Source organism: Pongo abelii, chromosome 2 (assembly GCF_028885655.2).
Source record: "Pongo abelii isolate AG06213 chromosome 2, NHGRI_mPonAbe1-v2.0_pri, whole genome shotgun sequence".
Lineage (NCBI taxonomy): Eukaryota > Metazoa > Chordata > Mammalia > Primates > Hominidae > Pongo > Pongo abelii.
The window spans coordinates 29,013,967-29,036,310 of NC_085928.1; the positions used below are offsets into that span (position 1 = coordinate 29,013,967).

Here is a 22,344-nt window from a genome sequence, read left to right on the forward strand (position 1 = left end):
TTGCACCTTATCACACTAGGCACCGTAGTGCAGGGGCCATGCTGAAATCAGTGTTTGACACTCACGAGGCGGGATGCTTTCCTTCCAAACCATGCCAGCCAGCTTATCTGATGGCAAACAAAAAAGATACCTGCCCTGGAAATTCCTCTAAGAATGAGCTTCCATTGACTTAATATTTGACTAACTGGGATGACTCTGGGGAGGGGAAAGGCAGTGCTTGTGGTCAACAGACAGAACAGAATGTGACATAATTCCGAATTCCATACAAGTAAAATGATTTAATCAGAATTTCCAATTTACTCTCCCATTGTGGTGTTTTTTTCTGTTCTTTCTAATTAGATGTTTATTTATTTACAATGACAAATTAACTGTGTGCATATTGAAGAAAATCTGTAATTTTTTTTAAATCACCTATAATTCTATTACCCATAGAGATAACTGCTATTTATTTTTTTCAAATATCTCTTCAGTCTTTTCTTCCTCCTAAAAAAGTTGAGATCACACTATTTTGATTTTGTGGCTTAATATTGCAATACAAAATATTTTAAGCTTTAGTAAATAAAAATAATAAATTTCTATAAAATATTTTTGATGACTAATATTACGATGCATGGTATCTTCACTTAACTATTTGCTAATTGTTGGACATTAAGTTTTTTTTTACAACTTTTTACTATTTTATCTAATTCTGTAATGAACATCTATGCATAAAACTTATTTAAATTATGTCCTTAGAGTCATTTTCCTAATGTAGAATGACTGCACAGATTTTAAAAACAATTTACTATTTTGCCAAATTGCTAAAAAAAAAAAATCAGGAGTGCCAATTTCATAGTTCCTTCAACAATGGGTCCTTTCTTCCTCTCTCAATCCCTCCCTCCCTTCCTCCATCCTTCCTTCCTTGCCTTCTTCCTTCCTCTCTCCCTTCCTATCTTTCTTTCTTTTCTTTTTGAAATTTCTGTGGATTTGGTGCATTTTTCCCATCTCAAAAGCACAAAAGCTAAATGGTACATGTGGGGATAGGCACTAAGCCAGGTACCCTATACTAGACATTTGTTTCTGCCAAGTTCCAAGCAACGGATCCAGGAGTATAATCTGAGCACTGATTCAGCAGTAGGGATGTGTGATGATGAATCTCTGTGTTCCTGAAAGGGATCCACTGTGCTCAGAGCCCCAGAGCATGCTCCCCTTTGAATAATGCTCATCTCCATTAACCAACTCTGTGGGGAGTCACTGATGGCCCTAGGTCTTTAATGGCTTCTTCCGGAAGCCAGGTGGTCCCACCTACAGAGAACAGCACAAGTGCTCTACAGAGTGGTGAGGCTGCAAGCGCCAAGTTAGGTATGGTGGTTGGCTCTCAGAATAGAGCTTCAGCAGGAGAGCCTGGAGCCCTGCTAGGAGGCTGGGCTGCTTCCACAGGCCCTGTGGTGAGAGGCCAGCACAACGCCTTCCGTGCACTTGAGTTAGTGGTCTGAAGCACCCAGTGGTGGTGATGTATAATCATGTTATAGCCTTGTTATACCATCCATCACAGCCTCAGTTCTTTTTCTTTAGTTGTACCATTGCTGAGCCCTCACAGTTTCCCACTGATTAGTATAGCTTTTCCACCAACAACCCTCTCTTCCCCTCCTCTTTGACAAATCAAATCATGCCAAATTCTTGGGCCACCTCCAACCCCCACTCCTTCAAGTAATGTATCCCAGTATTTCTGGACTGCATTTGTCTCTCTCTTTTCTATATTTCCATAGTTTAAAAATTATTATTGATGCAAAACATTTTGGTATTTGATCACTTACCACGTTGTATTTTCTCCAAATTTGTCTATATAGGCAAATCTTGTGGCCTCAACAATGTCACAGTTTTTTAAAAGAGAGATTTGAGTCTTTGTATTATAACTCTAGTCTATATCTTTCCCTTGAGTTCCAGACTCATGACAAACTATCTAGTTGATATCACTCCATGGGCATCACACAACTCAAACTCTGACCTACTCAAACTTGGATCTGTTACAGTATTCCCTATTCAGACTGACATCCTTATTACCTCCCTACATCTCCACCAATTACTAATCTAAAATTTATATTTATTAGATCTGTCCTGATCTAACTGGTCCATTCATATCCATTTTGGATCTCATCCAGTTCTATACTACAACGAAAGTGACCTTGACAAAATCTAAATTTGATCATGTCATGTTCTACTTCCCTACACAGCATATTTTAAATTTGTTAATGGCTTCTCTTCATTTGAAAAAATTTTATTGTGGTAAAATACATATAACACAAAACTTGTCAATTTAACAATTTTTAAGTGTATAATATAGTGGCATTAAGTACATTTATATTGTGCAGCCTTCACCACTATTTCCAAAACTTTTTCATTATCCAAAATGGGAGCTCTATAAACATTAAGCAATATCTTCTTATTTCCCCCTCCTCCCCATCCCCTGCTAACCTCTAGTCTACTTTCTGTCTCTTTTAATCTGCCTATTCTAGGTTTTGTATTTAAATCATACATTTGTCTTTTTTTTTTTTTTGGTCTGGCTTCTTTCCCTTAGCATAATGTTTCCAAAGTTTATCTATGTTGTAACATGTATTAGAACTTCATTTCTTTTTATGTCTGAATAATATTTCATTATATGAACATACCACATTTTACTTCTCTTTTATTTAATATTAAAAAGCAAACTTTTTTTTGTTTGTTTTTTTGAGACAGAATTTCACTTTTGTCACCCAGGCTGGAGTGCAATGGTGTGATCACAGCTCACTGCAACCTCCGCCTCCCAGGTTCAAGTGATTCTCCTGTCTCAGCCTCCCAAGTATCTGGGATTACCGGCGCCTGCCACCACATCTGGCTAATTTTTGCATTTTTAGTAGACACAGAGATTCACCATGTTGGCCAGGCTGGTCTCAAACTCCTAACCTCAGGTGATCTGCCCACCTTGGCCTCCCAAAGTGCTGGGATTACAGGCGTGAGCCACTGCGCCTGGCCACAAACTTCTTAAATTGGCCTATAAGTTTCTGCATGGTCTGGCCCCTTCACCTCTCATTCCCAGCATCCTCTGCTCCCTGAGCGCTCTCTCTCTCTTCTTTGAAGACTTCATGCTTACATGGTTCCTTCCTGCATCAATGCCTTGGCACAGCCTGTTTTAATTGCCAGTGACCCTCTCCCCTCCTGCATTTCACCAGTTAACTTTTTCAACCCTTCAGATCTTCACTTAAGTGTTTTTTTCTCAAGGAAGCCTTTTCTGACCTCCCTGAGTTCATGCTTCTATTACAGGATTTCAAAACAACACATATTTATACTTAGTTGTTCTTATAAAAGTTCACATTGACATGTATTTGTCTTCTCCAGAAGATTTTAAGTTACAAGTAGACAGGGTTTATGATTTGGCATTTTGTTTTGTCTTGATTTGTTTTTTAGAGACAGGATCTCATTATGTTGCCCACACTGGAGTGTAGAGGCTATTTAAAAGCATTCATAGTCCACTGCAGCCTCAAACTCCTGGGCTCAAGTAATCTTCCTGCTTCAGCTTCCTGAATAGCTGAAATTACAGACTTACATGACCATGCCTGGCCAATGAGGGATTAATGTGAGTGGCAGTTGGTGGATGCTCAATGAGGGTTTATTAAAGTTATAGAGACTGTTCATAGAAATATATTTTTTCCCTGTATCCATCATAGATCTTATAATAGTCCTTGGCACATATCATAGATTCATTAAAATGTGTTCACCTCAAGCTTCAAATTAGCCAAGTTCCATTTTATGCTGAAATAACAGTATGTTGAATTTCAAAACAAGAAAAACACAAAGTTTTTAGAATGTAAGAGGCAATAACAACTCCAAAATCTTGAGAGACAGTTGTGACTTCATATCCGCTGGGTGAAATATCCTGTGTAGTGATTAAGACCATGTGTTCCTCAAGAGATTAAATAGCAAGTTACTATATGACCCAGCAATTCCATTCCTAGTTATATACCCAAAAGCAATGAAAGCCTGTACCTGAATGTTCACAGAAGCATTATTTTTAACAGGAAAAGGTGAAAACAATGCAAATGTTCTTCAACTGATTAATGGGTAAATACAATATGGTGTATCCAGACAACCAAATATCATTTGATAAAAAAGAAATGGAATGCTGATACATGCTACAACATGGATGAATCAAAGACCACATATTGTATAATTCCATTCATCTGAAAGGTTCAGAAGAGCTAATTCAATAAAGATAGAAAGTAGATTAGTTGTTTCTTGGGTTTGGGGAGCTGAAGAAAAATGGAGAGTGATTGACAATGGGTATGGAGCTTATTTTGGAGTGATGAAAATGTTCTAAAATTGTAGTGATGGTCACACAACTTCACAAATATGCCAAAAATAATTAAATTATACACTTTAAAATGCATATTATAGTGTATAAATTATATCTCGACACGGTTTTTTTTGTTTTTTTGTTTTTTAAAAAAACTGATGATGAGCTCCAAAGCCAGATTGTCTGGGTTCATCTCAAGACCCCTTCATTTCCTAATTATGTGGCCTTGAGCAGGTTACTTAATCTTGCTGCCTTTCAGATAATAATGATGCCTACTCGGTAAGGTTATGATGAGAATTAAACTCATCAATATGCATAAAAGATTTAGGTAACCACTTAACAAAAAGTTCAATAAATATAAACTTTTATTAGTGTTGTTTTCTTGTTCTAGAGGGATTCATCTGCAGGTTCCTAGATCTTCCAACATGTGCATCTGTTTTGACCTACAGTGCCTTGAGGAATGGTTCATACACTAGTGATCGCTTTTCTATAGTTTATCTTGTTGATAGCCAGTCTATTGTTCTCCCCTCTCTTAGCAGAAATTTCTCCTTTCTTCTGATTTTAATCTGTAAAATAGATTTCTCCTGTTGCTACTACACTCATCTATTAAGGTGTAGACCGCTGAAGGAAATTTCTCTTTTCTCAGGGCTGGTTCTCTTTACACAGGAGTGCCCAGCAACCCAAGTGATGGGTATCCAGAGATAACCACAAGGGCTGAATCGTGTGCATGGGGAGAAGGGATGGACAGCAATTAGGAAACTGCTGTCTAATCATGAAATAAGTATCCCTGAGTCAGAGTATGTTCTACCTGCATCCAACCTTTGCTAGTCTCTTGGCCATCCAGGGCAAGTTGAGTAAAGATGAATAAACTTAGATGAAGATCCACTATTATGCCCATGATGCTATTAGCTAGACATTTTCAGACATGAAACACTCTCTCTCTTTAAAACTTACTTATTACAAGACGCAATCTGTCGTATTCATTTTCTTGTACTATTTAAACCTCTTTTTTTCCGGGAAAAGTTTAAGCTTGATCACAATTCTTAATGAGCACCCCGGATTCAATTCTTCTGTTATAAACGTAGACTGTCTTGCTTATCCTTTTTGTTGTTGTTGTTGTTGTTTTTCTGGTCATATGCTCTTTCCTTTCTTCTTTCATTCAGTGAATGATATTAATTGAGTGCTTCTTACATGCCAGGTACTGTTTTAAGACGAATTCCTTGTCAGCTTGAAGTTTACATACTAGTTGGGAGAAGTCAGGGAATAAGTATAGGCTGGGCACGGTGGCTCACGCCTGTAGTCCCAGAACTTTGGGAGGCTGAGGCAGGTGGATCACCTGAGGTCAGGAGTTCGAGGCCAGCCTGGTGAACATGGTGAAACCCCATCTCTACTAAAAATACAAATATTATCAGGGCATGGTGGTGGGTGCCTGTAATCCCATCTATTCAGGAGGCTGAGGTGGGAGAATCACTTGAACCTTGGAGGCAAACATTGCAGTGAGCCGAGATCATACCACTGTACTCCAGCCTGGGCGACAGAACAAGATTCTGTTTCAAAAAAAAAAAAAAAGAGTAAGTACGTAAGCAAGTATATTGGTGTTATGTCAAATGGAAATACATGCTATGCGGGAAAAAAAACTAAAACAAGCCAGGAGAATTGGGAGTGCTGGTGAATATTATTTAATGTACAAATTTCAGGAAAGGACTCACGGATAAGGTGACATTTGAGCAGAGACGTGGAGGAAGCGAGGGAGGCAGCCTCTTGGGTACCTGATGAGAGAGAAGCTGAGTTGGGGGTGTGCTTGGCATGTTTGAAGAGCAGCAAGGAGGTTGCTGTGGCTGGAGCCCACTAAGCAAGCAGGAGAGAGGTAGAAGAGAGAGGTCAGAGAACTAATAGAACCAGATCATGCAGGGCCTTGAAGGAAACTGTGTAAAGGTTAGATTTTACTCTAAAAGGAAGAAAAGCCATGAGAGAATTTTGAAGAGCGTATTGAGACATTCAACTTAGATTTTTTTGTTGTTGTTGTTGAGTATCACTCTTGTCGCTCAGGCTGGAATGCAATGGCGTGATCTTGGCTTGGTGAAACCTCCGCCTCCTGGGTTCATGCAATGCTCCCACCTCAGCCTTCCGAATAGATGGGATTACAGGCACCTGCTACCATGCCTGGATAATTTTGTATTTTTAGCAGAAATGGGGTTTCATCATGTTGGCCAGGCTGGTCTCAAACTCCTGACCTCAGGTGATCTGCCCGTCTCAGCCTCCCAACGTGCTAGGATTACAGGTGTGAGCCACTGTGCCCAGCCAATCTAACTTCGATTTTTAAAAGGCTCTTTACAGCTATTTTGTTGAGAGGGAGACAAGGGTGAGAATCAAGGAGCCCAGTTAGGGCACTGTTTTTGTAATCCTGGAACATCCCAATTTTAATAACAGTGTAGGTGACAGAAAGTACTTAGGTTCTGGATATGCTTGGAGTGTAAAGCTAGCAGAATTTGCTGATAGATTCAAAGTGCAATGTGTGAGAAAGAGGAGTCAAGAATGACTTAGATGAAAAATAAAAACAAAACTACCAAACTACGTCTCTATTTCCAGAGTGGCTGTATTGTTTTCTATGTGCACCAGCAATGTATAAATGATCCACTTTCTTCACATTCTTGCCAGCATTTTGTGTTATTACTATTTTTTATTTTAGCTATTCTGATAGGTAAGTAGTAATATTTCATTGTGGTTTTAATTTGCATTTTCCTAAGAAAAGAAACTAGAGCAAACAAACAGCAAGAAAAAAGAATGACTGAACCAAGGATTCTTTTTGGGTTGATGAAAATCTGCAATCAGATAGTGGTGATGGTTGCACAAAACCCACTGAATTGTATACTTAAGAAGAGTGAATTTTGTGGCATGTGAATTTTATCTCAATTAAAAAGTAATGAATACTTCACTGTCTTTGTTTTGAGGAGCTGGAAAAATCTATTGGCAATTACCAACGTGGGAAAAATGGGTGGAAGGAAGCAGGTTTTTGTGGAATGGGGGAAGAGAACAGGAATAGTGAATATATTACTTTTGAGATGCCTAACAGATACCATGTGAAAATGTTTAGTGTGAGTTGGATATAAGAGTCCCAAAATCCAGAGAAATCTCCAATTTGGAGACAGAAATTTAGACATTGTCAGAATATAGATAATGTTCAAAGCTACAGGCCAGGCTAAAGTCACCTAAGAGAGACAATGTAAATAGAGGAGAGAAGCACTTAGCTTGAGCACGGCAACATTTAGCGGTCAGAAAGATTTGAAAATCAGCAAAAGAGACTGAAAAGGAGGAGCCAGTGAGGTGGGAAGAGAACTTGATGTCCCAAATATCAAGTAAAGAGCATATTTTATGAAGCAGAAGTGGCCAATTCTGCCTAATGCTGCTGATGAGTCAAATAAAGTAAGAATTGAGAACTGACCACTGGATTTTACAAATTGTTGATCATGACAAGAACAGTTTTGGTGGTATTGGCGGCAAAAAAAAAAAAAAAAAAAAACATTGGAGGGTTCATAAATAAATGGGAGGTGAGGATGAGAATTAATGGGTGCAGAGAAATAGTGGAGGGAGAGGGAGAAGAATGTGAGACCAAGAGAAGGTTCTTTTCCTTTTCTTTTGAGGTGGGAGAAATACAGCACGTTTATAGGCTGATGAGAAACAAGTAGAGGGAGTGAAAATTGATGATGCAGAAGTGAGAGAAGAGAATGGCTGTAGTGATATTCTTTTTTATAGCGATATTCTTTTTTTTTTTGAGATGGAGTCTCGCTCTGTCTCCCAGGCTGGAGTGCAGTGGCACATCTCGGCTCACTGCAAGCTCCGCCTCCTGGGTTCACGCCATTCTCCTGCCTCAGCCTCCTGAGTAGCTGGGACTACAGGCGCCCGCCACCACGCCCGGCTAAATTTTTGTATTTTAAGTAGAGACGGGGTTTCACCATGTTAGCCAGGATGGCCTCGATTTCCTGACCTTGTGATCCTCCCACCTCGGCCTCCCAAAGTGCTGGGACTACAAGCATGAGCCACCGCGCCAGGCCTTTATAGCGATATTCTTGAATACAGATGAAGAGGATGGAATCCAGTGATAAGTGGAGGGCTGTCCTCAGATAGGAGTCCAGGTAGTTTATATCTTGAATAACTGGAGGAATGTGAGTATATAGGAGCATGGGTACAAGTAGGGTAGCAGATATGATTGAGAGTATGTAGTTTTCTTCTTATCATTTTAATTTTTTTAGGGAAATAGGAACTAAAGCCACTGGCCAAGAATGAGGGTGGAGGAGGAGATATTGAAAGTTTGTCAAAGGAGAAGATATTAAATGCTCGCCTAGAGAAATGAAAGAAGGAGATTCTGGAAATGTAGTGGCCTTTCCTTGGCAGTGCCATGGGCCCACATGAGAGATTACTGGTCATGAATTTACAGTGAGATCTGTCAGCATAGCTATGTTTTGCTTTTTTTCCCCAACCATAGCACAGGTGCAGGCATAGAATAAACAGAGAGCTGGAGTAATCAGAATTGAGGACTTTTTTTCAGGTAAGTTAGAGGAAGAAAGTGTGTGTTGGGAGGGTGTTGTAGGTGTCTACAAGGAAGTGTTATGACAATGGACCATGACCTCTAAGCCCCGTAAAGACGGAAGAAAGGACCTGAGGGGAGTGAACAACAGTGAGTAATGATGAAGGCACTGGACTGTAGAACCAGGTGGAGTCCAAGAATTTTCGGAATTGGAGTGCTAGAGGTAGTGAGCCAGAAAAACAAGAGAAGCACAAGTTTGCAATGTATAATAGCACGCCAACTCTGCTTCATGCAAAGATGTTTAAATCCAGCAGTACAGAATGGCTTGGTAAAAACTCAAGGCGTGTTAAAATATCATTCACATGAACTCAAGTGGTGATGGTCAAAGTTGTGAATAAAAAAATCCTTTCACACATTTTATAAAAACAGGTAACAACAATTGAATGTATGTTATCATTGCTCCAGCGCAAGAAAAGAGCAGTCGTCTGTTTATGACTAAAATTGTCAGTGCTTAAAATGTTCCAAGAGTCAATATTTAATTAACAAATTGCCACACTCATTTCACAGATGCCACATATGAGAGAATTAATATAGAATGAAGAATTAATGAACCCCTATTTAGGAAAACATGGGAATTAATACACACACCCACACCCAACCAACCACACACACGTACACACCCTGGTAATCAAAACTATAAACTGGGGAAATTAAGAAGATTGAAGAGCAGTCGCTAAAAATATGCTTGTGTCAGAGTATCTAAAGAACACAGCTTACATAGAGCACAGGACTTTCCTGTGGTTTAAATCTTGAGTACAATAAAATGTTTGACACCCAGTAAGTATAAAACAAATATTTGTTCGATTGAATTAAATGAATGAATAAATAAATGAATGATGATGATTTGTCATCTCTCTATCATGACATTTGTGTATAACAAAATCTTTTCCATTTTGTCCCATGCACGTTCAATTTCTGGTTGGTAATTGGCAATGATGGAATGACTGTCCAGAGTAAAGAAGCCTCTCTTTGTTCTTGTGCCACGATTTGCCAGCCAGGCAGTGCTTGCAGTTCACTGGACTGATCATTTTCTTTCACACTCTGTGCCTTTGCAAATATTATACTTTTGTCTGAAAATTGCCTGCTGCCAACCCTTCATTATCATCCCCACTAACTCTCACCCATCCTTCCCAGCTTGTTGACTTGGAAACTCCTTCTTTTTTTCCCAGCTGCAATTCAAGCAACACCTCCTCTGGCAAGCCTTTTCAACTCTGCCTTAGTCTTTTTTGGCCCTAGTTTTTGCATCTCTCCAGATTCACTGGGCTTTGTCTGCTTTCTGGGTCACTTGTTCAGTGAAGAACCCCTACCCCATCATCACCACAACTCTTAACTCTACCACCCTTCTTAGCCCTTTCCAGATGAGGGCTGTGCTCTAGAATGGCTCCTTCATACTCACCATGATGGGACTGCAAAGACCCTCGTGCCTGGGGCCTGAACCCACTGGGCCCCTGAAGTTCAGCTCCCTGCAGCATTCCCAGAGTCTGAGGAAGCACCGTGAACTGAGGTCTGGGCTCTGACTTCCCTGATCCTGGAGCCAGGTCATCCAATCTGTAAATGTAAAGGATGGAATTATTTTTACCAATGAGAAACAGGTAGACTCTTATGCCTTTCTCCTCATGCCCTATCCCCACCCTTTACAGACTGTAGAAGCACACAGATTTCTACTTACAGACTGTTATGGAGCACATAGATTTCTACACGACCGACTGGAGACATCTAGTGTGATCGAGACCTCAGCTGTGTTTTGTAATCAATGTGCCACCTTTGCTTCCCCCTCTACTCTCATTCTTGCTGCTCAATAACACTGGAACTCTGCTCCAGGTTCTCATTTCTATGCAAGTGTAGAAATCCTCTATAATCTCCTAGCAACACAGGCATACCCCTACCCTACCTTGAAATAACCTGCGTCATGATTGTTAGTTTACTTTAACGGAGATTCTTGAGTGCAGAGGATTTTTTTTCAGTGGTCTCATTACTTAGCACCATGTTGGGAACATAGTAGGTGACTCAATCAACAGTTTTTAATTAATTAATGGCTTTAACATTAAATAATTATAAAACACATTTAAAACAAAAAGAGCTCTTAGACATTTTTGCTTTAACTCTCTGTATGATACGGAGAAACAGCCTGAGGCCAGGAGAATTAAGGTACTTTCCAGAGTCATGCAGCTACTGAGTAGCCAGACTGGGGATGGCATATTGGTTTCCTGATCACACAGCACTATTCTCTGTTTGAAAACTGTTACTTCCATTTATGTGAGTGGAAAACAACATCAGGATCAATCTGGCAAACCCCTGGGAACTGTGTTTCTCCAGGCCATCTTTAAGCCTTTAGATTAAAATATAAAATTGGGTAACACTAACAATAGAAGACAGTGTTCCTTTGCCTCTGTCCCCATCCTCTACAAAGTCCCTGCTGCCTTGTTTCCTGGATGTCTCTAGATGGTGTCTCACAGGTGATTGCAAACACAGTCCTGCCAGCTCCCATATGGCACCTGTCATGACATTCCTTTTCTTCTTCAATTTCTAGCTCAGTGCCCACAGCCAGAGCTTCCCAGGCTGCCTGTCCATGGGTGTGGCACATCTGCAGAGCCTCAGGTGGCTCCTGCTGCTGCTCACTCCATGAGCCCTGACTGCTAATGACTGCCCAGGGCCCTGTTTCCTTCCCTAGTATTCCTGTGGGCTGGTTAGCTAGTTACTCAAGAGCCACCACGTGGAGTCCGTGCTCCTATAGTAGCCTAAAATGAGGAAACTGCCCTTCATTAATCCAACTCTAGCTTGTTCCAAAACATGGAGCACAGAACATTGCTGCCTGCAACCCCTGGAATGGCACAAGATTATCTATTTATTTATTCTTTAATCACAGCTGGAGGCCTCAGATATGAATATTGAGGATTGGTGAAAGAACTCAACAATTTGACTGTCATAATTGTGACACAGGGAGGAAGGAAGGATAGCATACCAAGCCCTTAATCACATGCTCCCCAGATACCAACATAAGGACCGACATTCTAGAGTAGGGGTCAGCTCATGGCCTGCTTTTCTTTGGCCGGTGAGCTAAGAATGGTTTTTACATCTTTAAATTGTTGTGAAAACGAAACGAAAAACAAAGAAAATGCCAGAGACCTGTGTGACATGCAAGCCTAGAATACTTACTGTCAGGGCTCTGAGCCCAAGCTAAGCCATCATATCCCCTGTGACCTGCACGTACACATCCAGATGGCCGGTTCCTGCCTTAACTGATGACATTCCACCACAAAAGAAGTGAAAATGGCCTGTTCCTGCCTTAACTGATGACATTATCTTGTGAAATTCCTTCTCCTGGCTCATCCTGGCTCAAAAGCTCCCCTACTGAGCACCTTGTGACCCCCCACTCCTGCCCGCCAGAGAACAACCCCCCTTTTTCCTTTACCTACCCAAATCCTATAAAACCCCACCCCTATCTCCCTTCACTGACTCTCTTTTTGGACTCAGCCCGCCTGCACCTAGGTGATTAAAAGCTTTATTGCTCACACAAAGCCTATTGGTGGTCTCTTCACATGGATGCGCATGAAACTTACTATGAAATTCTTTAGAAAAAGAGCTTGTGTTCTCATTGTTCATTTCCCACCTATGAGTGAGAACATGCAGTGTTTGGTTTTTTGTCCTTGAGATAGTTTGCTGAGAATGATGGTTTCCAGCTTCATCCATGTCCCTACAAAGGACATGAACTCATCATTTTTTATGGCTGCATAGTATTCCACGGTGTATATGTGACACAGGAAGGGGAACATCACACACCGGGGCCTGTTGTACGGTGGGGGGAGGGGGAAGGGATAGCATTTGGAGATATACCTAATGTCAAATGACGAGTTACTGGGTGCAGCACACCAACATGGCACATGTATACATATGTAACTAACCTGCACGTTGTGCACATGTACCCTAAAACTTAAAGTATAATTAAAAAAAAAAAAGAAAAAGAGCTTGTGTACCCTTGTCCTAGAGGGCAAACAAAATGCCTCTATTGGAAATCTGACAATGCATAATATGAACCATGTAATTGTAAATTATAAATGAGTTCCATTGGCTTTGCACCTGTATTAAAATCTTGAATTTTTCATCATGATGGTCACCAAGAGCACAGAGAAGTGAGTGCACTCTCTTGATGACTTGTCACTTCCGTGTCAGACAGCAGTTCTGCCTTCAGACATCGTGGCCTTGTGCCACGTCTGGTCTTAGTGCCTGACCCTGCACCAGAGAAAGAGTCCATCCTCTCACATCTGTCCCATTATTCCCATTATTCTAGACAATTGGGAGCACTTCATATTAGCCTTCCTTTAGGAATTTTCCTTTAGGATAAGGAGTGCCCTCCTCCCAGAATACAGATCCACAGGCTTGTCTATAAATAGACTCCTGGGAGTCTTGGGCCACCAGTTCTGCAGCTATGCCAAGAAATGAGTGAATCTTAAGATGAGCACAGCTCAGACTGAAACTGAGGCCCCCACCACACATAAAATTCAATTTGATTTCTGATTAACTTGATCTTGATTTGGTTTAGAATAAACCAAAAGTATAAATATTTGCCTCCTATTCGATGCAAACAGATTTTCTTCCAGCTCTGATGTAAATGTAAATTTCAATAATAATTTCTTAGAAATGGGAGAATGATTAGTTTTAGTTTATATTTTCTTTTCCTTTGAAATATAAATTTCTGTGCCGTTTTCAGCTGGTTGTCTTCTAGCTCATCATTGGTAGATAAAGGTTTCATATGCCAATAAATAATCTAGGGTGCCAGAAATACAACAAAAATTTTACTATGTGCTATTAGTTTTTTTAATTCATTTGAGCTTCTCATTCCATTTCTGTTTTCCAAGTATCAACTAAAAATAACAAGAAAATAATATCTACTTTTAACTTAGAAGGAAAAAGCAGCTTCAGCATTAATTCAAACTCCTCTTTTTGATTAATACTAGTATTTTATTGGTACTAGATTAAACTAAATGAATTATGAAACTAATGTAAAAAATATGCTTAAATTTATTTATGTATTCACTTCCCCTTCCTTTTTTGTAAGTAGAATGGGAAGAGGGGTTTCCACAAAAAGTGGCACCTGACTCCTGTCTGTTAGTTAACACCTGTGGAATAGTCTTTAAGTAGCCAATTTCCTCTCTAAGCCTCAGTTTCTTTTCTTATACAGCATGAGTTTATTATTTATTGATTCTTTCCACAGACGTTCTGAAGGGAGAATGAGATAATGTCTACAGAGTGTTTTATGTTTCTTAGATGAAAGGTTCTTTGTAGCATTTAAGGACAAGTTTCCTGGAAGAATACAAGGATTCACCTGAGATCGTACCGGAACTGCTGCTGAGAATGCAGACTGGGAAAATGAACCTGCTTAAGTGGTGGATGACTGTAAGCAACCCAAAGCTTTGTACTATTTGATTTTTGGTTCAGACATCTCTGTAGCTATTCTTCAACCATCAACCTATTTTAAATCTTAGGTGAAAGAGGAGATTTGATTTTTTAAAATAGAATACTGTTTTAATAAATTGTCAAGTATCCATATAATGGAATAGTGTGTAACTTTTTCTTTCCTGTTTTAAATTTATCAACATATATTTTAAATTCTAGAGTACCTGTGTGGGATGTGCAGGTTTGTTACATAGATAAACATGTGTCATGGTGGTTTGCTGCACAGATCAACCTATCACCTATGTATTAAGCCCAGCACCCATTAGCTGTTCTTCCTGATGCTTCCCCTCACCATCTCCACCCGACAGGCCCCAGTGTGTGTTGTTCCTCACCATGTGTCCAGAAGTTCTCTTCATTCAGCTCCCATTTATAAGTGAGAACATGTGGTGTTTGGTTTTCTGTTCATGCATTAGTTCACTGAGGATAATGGCTTCCAGCTCCATCCATGTCCCTGCAAAGGACACGACCTTGTACCTTTTTATGGCTGCACAATATTCCATGGTATATGCCACATTTTCTTTATCCGGTTCTATCATTAATGGGCAATTGGGTTGATTCCATGTCTTTGCTACTGTGAATAGTGCTGCAATGAACATACACACATGCATGTGTCTTTATAATAGAAGAATTTATATTCCTTTGGGTATATATTCAGTAACGGGATTGCTGGATCAAATGGTATTTCTGTTTCTACATCTTTGAGGAATCACCACACTGTCTTCCACAATGGTTGAACTAATTTACATTCCCACCAACAGTGTAAAAGCGTGAGGAGATTTGATTTGCTAGAACCTTGATACCACATATTTAGAATAAAAACATTTGGCAACAACAGTACCAGTATCTTCCTGCCAGCTTCTCAGAGACTTACTTTCAACTCTTTTCCATTCTGGCCTGTGGTGGAGCTACTCTTATTTAAGCACAATTAAATCTAAATAAATCAAACAAAAGAGAATGAGAATGATAGGGTGTTTTCAGAAACAAGCAAGCAAACAAAACCTATAGTAGAAGTTCTGTGGAAATACTCTCTGGATTAACCAACGTTCACATTCACATGTAAGATTTTCCAAATGATGCCCATGGCCTGCTGAATACTCGCTGCTGTCTAATATGCTGCCATACTTCTCCCTCCAACTGAGAGGTATGTTTACCAAGATTCTGTTGTGTTTACCCTCAAACTGGATTAGGCTAGTTGTACCCGTTATTACAGAGATCTAATTTAATTATATTTTGCCAACACTTATTAAAATATAAGTTTGAAAGAAAATTATTCTTTCCAATAAAAATTATGAGCCCTCAGGAAAGGAATATGCAAGTGAATGTCAAAAATAATTACTGTTAGATTCGATGTGAGTGAAGTAGCTATAAAAGATTGGGGTAAAATCACTAAAATTTGGGGAGAATTTTGCACTCAAATTGCTGAAGAATATCTCTGAATTCTTGCTCTATTTTAGAAAAAACTAAAATGAAATGGTAGAGCTAAATTATAGGTATGTTTTGAAAAGAAAAATAATACAAAACTCCAATCAATCAAACCATAATTACAGGAAATACCAGTAAAGGAATAAGGAAAGATATAAGTCATTAGAGGTAGACAGTGTAATGTGATCGTATCTTAAAAACATGATGCTGAATGAAAAAGACTAAGAAATTGAATAAGAATTTTAACACCATACCATGCGTATGTTTACATTTATATACACAAAACAAAAAATACACATTTTTAAGAACTCAAACAAAACCATGCACATTAAACATTGTCTTTGGAGAAGAAAAGGGTTGGGAGTGGAAAAAAGATAACAGATGATAAATAGACATATAAATAAATAAACAAGAGGTGGCCCTTCCCTAGGCCAATACTGTTGATATGTCATGATTGGAGAAGTGTGACTAACTCATCCTTCTTTAACAGGTTCTTCTCCCACCCCTCCCAAAGAGGGTATATGAGCTTAAGAACCTAGAGAAGTAATGACAGAATTCAAGGGAGGGAACAAAACTTAACAATTGGGTAAGCAGATGTATCAGTGGTAATCACCTTAATCAATCAGAAAAAATTGAAACATCGGTGCTTGTAATGGGGGAAAAATAAGAAGTAAGCTGATTCTTACCGCCAAACTCTCACAGACAAGGAACACTAGATACATCTGGAGGCATTTGTGCAGCAGGTATGACTGGAAATGGGATTGACTGAAATTCTGCTCAAGAAATAGTTAAAACTTTGGATGCCCTCCCCTAACCCATGCAGTCAGGCAGCCTACCCATCTCACTGTTAAAAGAGCTGGAGTGGGCCGGGTGTGGTGGCTCATGCCTGTAATCCCAGCACTTTGGGAGGCCAGGGCAGGTGGATCACAAGGTCAAGAGATCGAGACCATCCTGCCCAACATGGTGAAACCCTGTCTCTACTAAAAATACAAAAATTAGCTGGGCATGGTGGCAGGCGCCTGTAGTCCCAGCTACTTGGGAGGCTAAGGCAGGAGAATCACTTGAACTCGGGATGCGGAAGTTGCAGTGAGCCAGGATCGCGCCACTGCATTCCAGCCTGGTGATAGAGCAAGATTCCGTCTCAAAAAAAAAAAAAAAAAAGCAAGAAAAGATGATGGTTGATTGGAGTGGGAAAAGGAAATCCTCAAAAACAGTGAACAGCAAAACTAGTACATATTGAATGATGCGACTCTTCAGCTCCTCCTTCCCATTTGTATGCCAGAACGGTATCAACTAGGTCTACACCTACCCCTCTCCTCCCCATGTAGGACATTTGAGAATCTGCCAAGCCAAGAGAAAAGACTTCTGGATAGTGACACCTGGGAATCTCTCAGAGAAATGACCGATGCCCTGCTCTATCACCTACAGTGAGCAAGCCCTTCCAGAAACACGGAGCTTTCAGCTACCTTCCTGGCAGCTCATTAGTGCATGTGAATGGGCAGTTAAGGATCACAGAAACAAGAAGTCACTTTTGAACAGTAATTTTGCATTATAAGAATTGATTCCAGATTATTTGCTGTTTTGAATAATTCATGCCTTTGTCTTTTTTCAGTTGTCTAAGATTTTGTCTATCATCCTTAGGTGAACAAGGACCTAAGCAAATCTTTATCACATTCCCTAATATTACAATGTCCTACATCCAGCTGGTTAAAAAGATCTCACAAGTGTTCTCTCCAAGAGTGCTCCCAGAACTTAAATGTGGAGACAAAATGGATTTTTCTCCATTTTGTCTGCAAAATGGAGAGTGGCCTGGAGTATGAGATGCCAATAAGAGAGGTAGCTCTCCACAGATCTGCAGTAGTTGGCCTGCATTAATCACATTGCCATCAGCTGGGTACCTTGTGTAGTAATGTGGGACTTTAGTTGGACTGAAAGGAAAAGAAGGAACAGTTCCATTTGGCTCAGGCATGTCTTGACTGGGATATAAGTCAGAGTATCTGTCATCTGCTGTTCTGAGTGTGTATGCCTGTGTGTGCATGACTGTGTGTGTGTGTGTGTCTGTACCTATGTATGTGTGCACACATACCCATGCTCCACCACAAACCGGGCATGCTTGTTAAGCTTTTTCAAAGACGTGCATCAGGCTGCTAAGACACTTTGCCTTTTCTCCCTGAGAAATCAGGAATTTGGCAAGGCAGTCGAAACCCTAGAGGAGATGCCCTGTTTGCTGAAATCAGAGCCATCTATGTGACTGTCCAGCAGGAGACTACCAAGTTTGTCATCAGTGAACATTTTGGTTGATGAATTAAAGCCTGGGTACAATATCTAGAGAGCATCTCTAGCTCTACTATAGGAGAACAAGAGAGATTTGGGTGTGTGTGGGGGGAGAAATGCTTGAAGAAGAACTTTCTTACCGTTGCTTTGGTTTCTCCCATTAATCTTCCTTCGTGCCCAAGATGCCCTTGTGCACTGTTATCGCTGAGTGTGGAAGCTGGAAGTCCATCTGCAGGATGATTGAATTGTCACATTTTCCTCTCCTTGCCTCCTATGGAAAATACAAAGACAAATGTTCCTTCTATAGACTAAGACAGAAGTACTCCTGAGATTCATTAACCATGTCTTTTATTTTCCAAGTTCTGATGCTTTGATATCTGGAGCCTTGCTAACCCTAGAGGGACTTCCCTCCCAGGGCTAGCCAGTTCCTAGAGAGAGTAAATACTGGAGATAGTAAATAACTTGGCCTGAGCATGGCTTTCAAATGCAAACCAACCAATCCAGAGCTCATACTTCCAGCTACCTCTTTTATTGGAGTCTCATACTCCAGGCCACTCTCCACATGCCCTTATTATCCCAGGGCCAGGTATCAGACAATTAGGCACAGCTTCTATGCCCCAGAGCCAGCTAAAATCATTTATGCTAGCCAATCCTAAGCCTGCTTACTCCTTCCCTGTTCCTCCCCATGAAAACCACATTAAAGGCTCTTGCCTTTGGGTTCCCCTCTCACTCTGCCTCCTAACTGACCCTGGGGCTTCTCCATACATAGTCCCATAGCATAGCATGCCTCCCCATCTTGGGAGTTACAACGTACAAACAACTTTTTCAAACGGCAATCATCTCTTGCTATGTTGGCCTTACCATGTCTACATAATGATAAAACCAGTGAAAACAGGGAAAGCCTGTTACAGTGACTGGAAAATCACAAGAGGTGAGGGTTTTATGGGTGGATAGAATCTATACAAGTGGAGAGAGAACAAAAGAGAGTTCCAGAGAGGAAGAATGTTGTGGACCAGGTTACTGGCAGAAGTGACTGCTAGGGTTGTTATGAAACACAGGTAGAGCTATTTTGTTGGCGTACAGGCACCACGGAAGCAAGATTGAAAAATTAGGATAGAGAGATTCAGAATGCACTTGGGTACAAATTTGGGACTAATAAATTTGGACATGGAACGATTCATTTGAGCAAGAGAAGTTATTAAGGCAATGTTTCCAAATGAATCTTAAGTAGTAGTTAGATATTTTGGAGGAAGAAGGAATTGGAATGAGTTGCATTTTGAAGTAGGGCATTGCTGTGACTGAACACACTCAAGTGTAGGCTGCATTACCGCTTAGTTGGAGATGGTGTATTGCAGGTAAGCAAATCACTTGGGAGATCTTGTTAAAATACAGAGTCTGATTCAGCAGGTTTGAGATGAGGCCTGAGCTCATTTCAAACAAGCTGATGCTGCTGGTCCTCAACTACACCGTAAGTTGCAAGAAACTAGATGACCTCTATATTCACTTACAACCTGCAGTTCCTTGATTTTACTACCTAGCATGCTGAGAAAACAGCTGAAAATTTTCACCTCATATCAGCTTGAGCCATTCTGCTTGTCCCCACTGGTGAAACTAAATTTTAGAATGCCAAGTCAAACCATGCGAAAGGGATTACACACAGCTCCTTGCCTTGCAATTACTTCATCACATATTGAGTTAACGTGGGCAAAGAGAAAATATGCGTAAGATTCTGAAAAGATTGGAACTCAGCTTAAGTTAGGGATAAAAAAGAAAACTTTGGGGCTAGGCGCAGTGACTCATGCCTGTAATTCCAACATTTTGGGAGACTGAAGCAGGCAGATTGTTTGAGCCCAGGAGTTCGAGACCAGCCTGGCCAACACAGCAAGACCTTGTCTCTGCAAAAAAAGAAAAGAAAAAAAAAACAACTTTGGAATCTCTAGAAAAATATAAAGGAAAGGATTGTGGAACGAATTATGAGTTAGTTGCATTTTATTCAAGAATATAGTTTGGCTTTCTCAGTAAATATAAAACTTGATCTCACCATATATTTTCTAGTTCCCATGAATCTGCATGTGAACAAAATTTTATCTCAAATCAGTTTTTTTCTTTTTCTTTTTTTTTTTTTTTTGAGACGGGGTCTTGCCCTGTCACCCAGGCTGGAGTGCAGTGGTGCAAACTCAGCTCACTGCAACCTCTTCCTCCTGGGTTCAAGCAATTATCCTGCCTCAGCCTCCTGAATAGCTGGGATTACAGGTGTGCTCCATGACGCTCAGATAATTTTTGTATTTTTAGTAGAGATGGGGTTTCACCATGTTGGCCAGGCTGGTCTCGAACTCCTGACCTCAGGTGATCTGCCCACCTCAGCCTCCCAAAGTTCTGGGATTACAGGCGTGAGCCACTGAGCCCAGCCTCAAATCAGTTTTTTTCTAATGGCTTCTTTTAGACCCTGAAGATATGGCCATACAGAAAATACTTCATCAGAAGGAACTTAAAAATATTCAAGAATCTCAAACTTTCCCTCTAAGGAGTTTTCTGCCTAGGTAGCTTTTTGTGTGCTTTTAATTCTTTGACATGATCATTTTTTTAAAGTTAGTTAAAAAGTATTGTTTTAATTTTCATTTGAACCACTCATCAAAAGCACTTATATGTTGTTTTATCTGTTGGAAAGGTATAAAGTTGATCTTATGGAGAAACTGAGATGAAAGCTGATGGGGAACAGGGTTACTTTAAATATGAAATATTAGAAAAGGGTAATAATAAGCTAAAACATGGTGAAGATGACTTGTTTCAAAATAAAAGTGACATCGAATTTTAAGAATACGAGTAGATCCTGAGATTTTTGTTTATAAAAATTACTTTTTTTAACAGAATAATGGAATCTAATAAATGGAAATGGACAATATTCTTTGAAATCATGTATTCCATTACCTTCATTTTACAAATGAGGAAACCAAGGCTCAGAATGTCTAGGTCTGTCCTTCCTTCCTTCCTTCCTTCCTCCTTCCCTCCCTCCCTCTCTCCCTCCCTCCATCCTTCCCTCCTTCCCTCCTTCCCTCCCTCCCTCTCTCTCTCTCTCTCTCTCTCTCTCTTTTTTTTGAGACAGAGTCTTGCTCTGTTGCTCAGGCTGGAGTGCAGTGCCACCATCACGGCTCACTGCAGCCTTGACCTCCTGGGCTCAAGTGATCCTCCTACCTCAGCTTCCCAAGTAGCTGGGACTACAGGTGCATACCACCACACCCAGCTAATTTTTGTAGAGACAAACAAGGTTTTGTCATGTTGCCCAGGCTCATCTTGAATTCTAAGGCTTAAAAGATAAGCCCATCTCAGCCTCCCAAAGTGCTGGAATCATAGGTGTGAGCTACCGCACCTAGCCTTAGGTGATTTTCTTATGACAACTTAGTACACTAATGGCAGAGTTAGGGATGCAGTGTTCTCTATGTAGTCCTAAGCTATTTCAATAACCAACAACACCATACTAACACATTTTGGGTAATAATAACGTTACCGTTTCTGAGATTAAATATTATTCCTCAATATGTCCTATCATTTTACAGGAGATACATGAGTGATAGCTTTGTGTGTTCAGAAAAGATAGGGAGGAAGAAGCACTTTAGTTTTTCCACAAAGAATTGGATAGCAAATGAGTAGGCAGAAGGATGTAGTAGAGCATATTAGGACCCAGAGGTGACACTGTTAGCTAAAGCATGAAGGCAGAAGTAGCAGGAAATAATCCTGGTACCTGGGGATATTGACTAGCTGGGAGTATTAGACAACAAAATAGAGGAGAGGATGGGCCAGCTATTAAAGATGTAGGAGAGCAAGTCAGATATTTCAACTTGGCGCTACCAGAATAGAGGGCCAGAAACAGATGTGCTGGGAAACAGCTTAAACCAGCTTGCGAGAGCCAATTACAGTATGTTCTTCTCGTCCCAACTTGGAGTTCAGTAATATTACATTAGTAATTGAAACTGGCCATGGTAGCAGCATTTACTCCATGGAAATCAGCAAATACCACAAACCAAAGATTTTTTTTTCTTTATGGATAGCCAATTTACCAGCATATCCAAATAAAGTGATCTATGTTCCTCCAGTAGCTAGACTAGACATACAGGAGGATGGAGAAATTGAGAGAAGGGTTGGGGAGATGCGAACGTCTACCACCCCATCAAATGAGAAGTTTTAGAGGAACGTTCTCACATCCAATTTTCACAGCAAATACTTAGTACATATTCTGGTTCCTTAATTTGTAAAACCCAAAGTTTCTGACTTCCAACTCCTTCAGTCTGAAACCACACATAAC

The 22,344-nt window shown here is 40.2% G+C and overlaps 1 long non-coding RNA gene across 1 annotated transcript; it reads right to left on the reverse strand.

The window, feature by feature from the left end:
• Positions 1-3,604: 3,604 nt before the first annotated feature.
• On the reverse strand, positions 3,605-10,694 carry LOC134761122 (uncharacterized). Its single transcript, XR_010139397.1, has 3 exons — positions 10,564-10,694; positions 10,291-10,442; positions 3,605-5,856 (listed from the first exon to the last, which is right to left on the reverse strand). It is a non-coding gene; the product is annotated as an uncharacterized LOC134761122 (long non-coding RNA).
• Between the last annotated feature and the right edge of the window lie 11,650 nt (positions 10,695-22,344).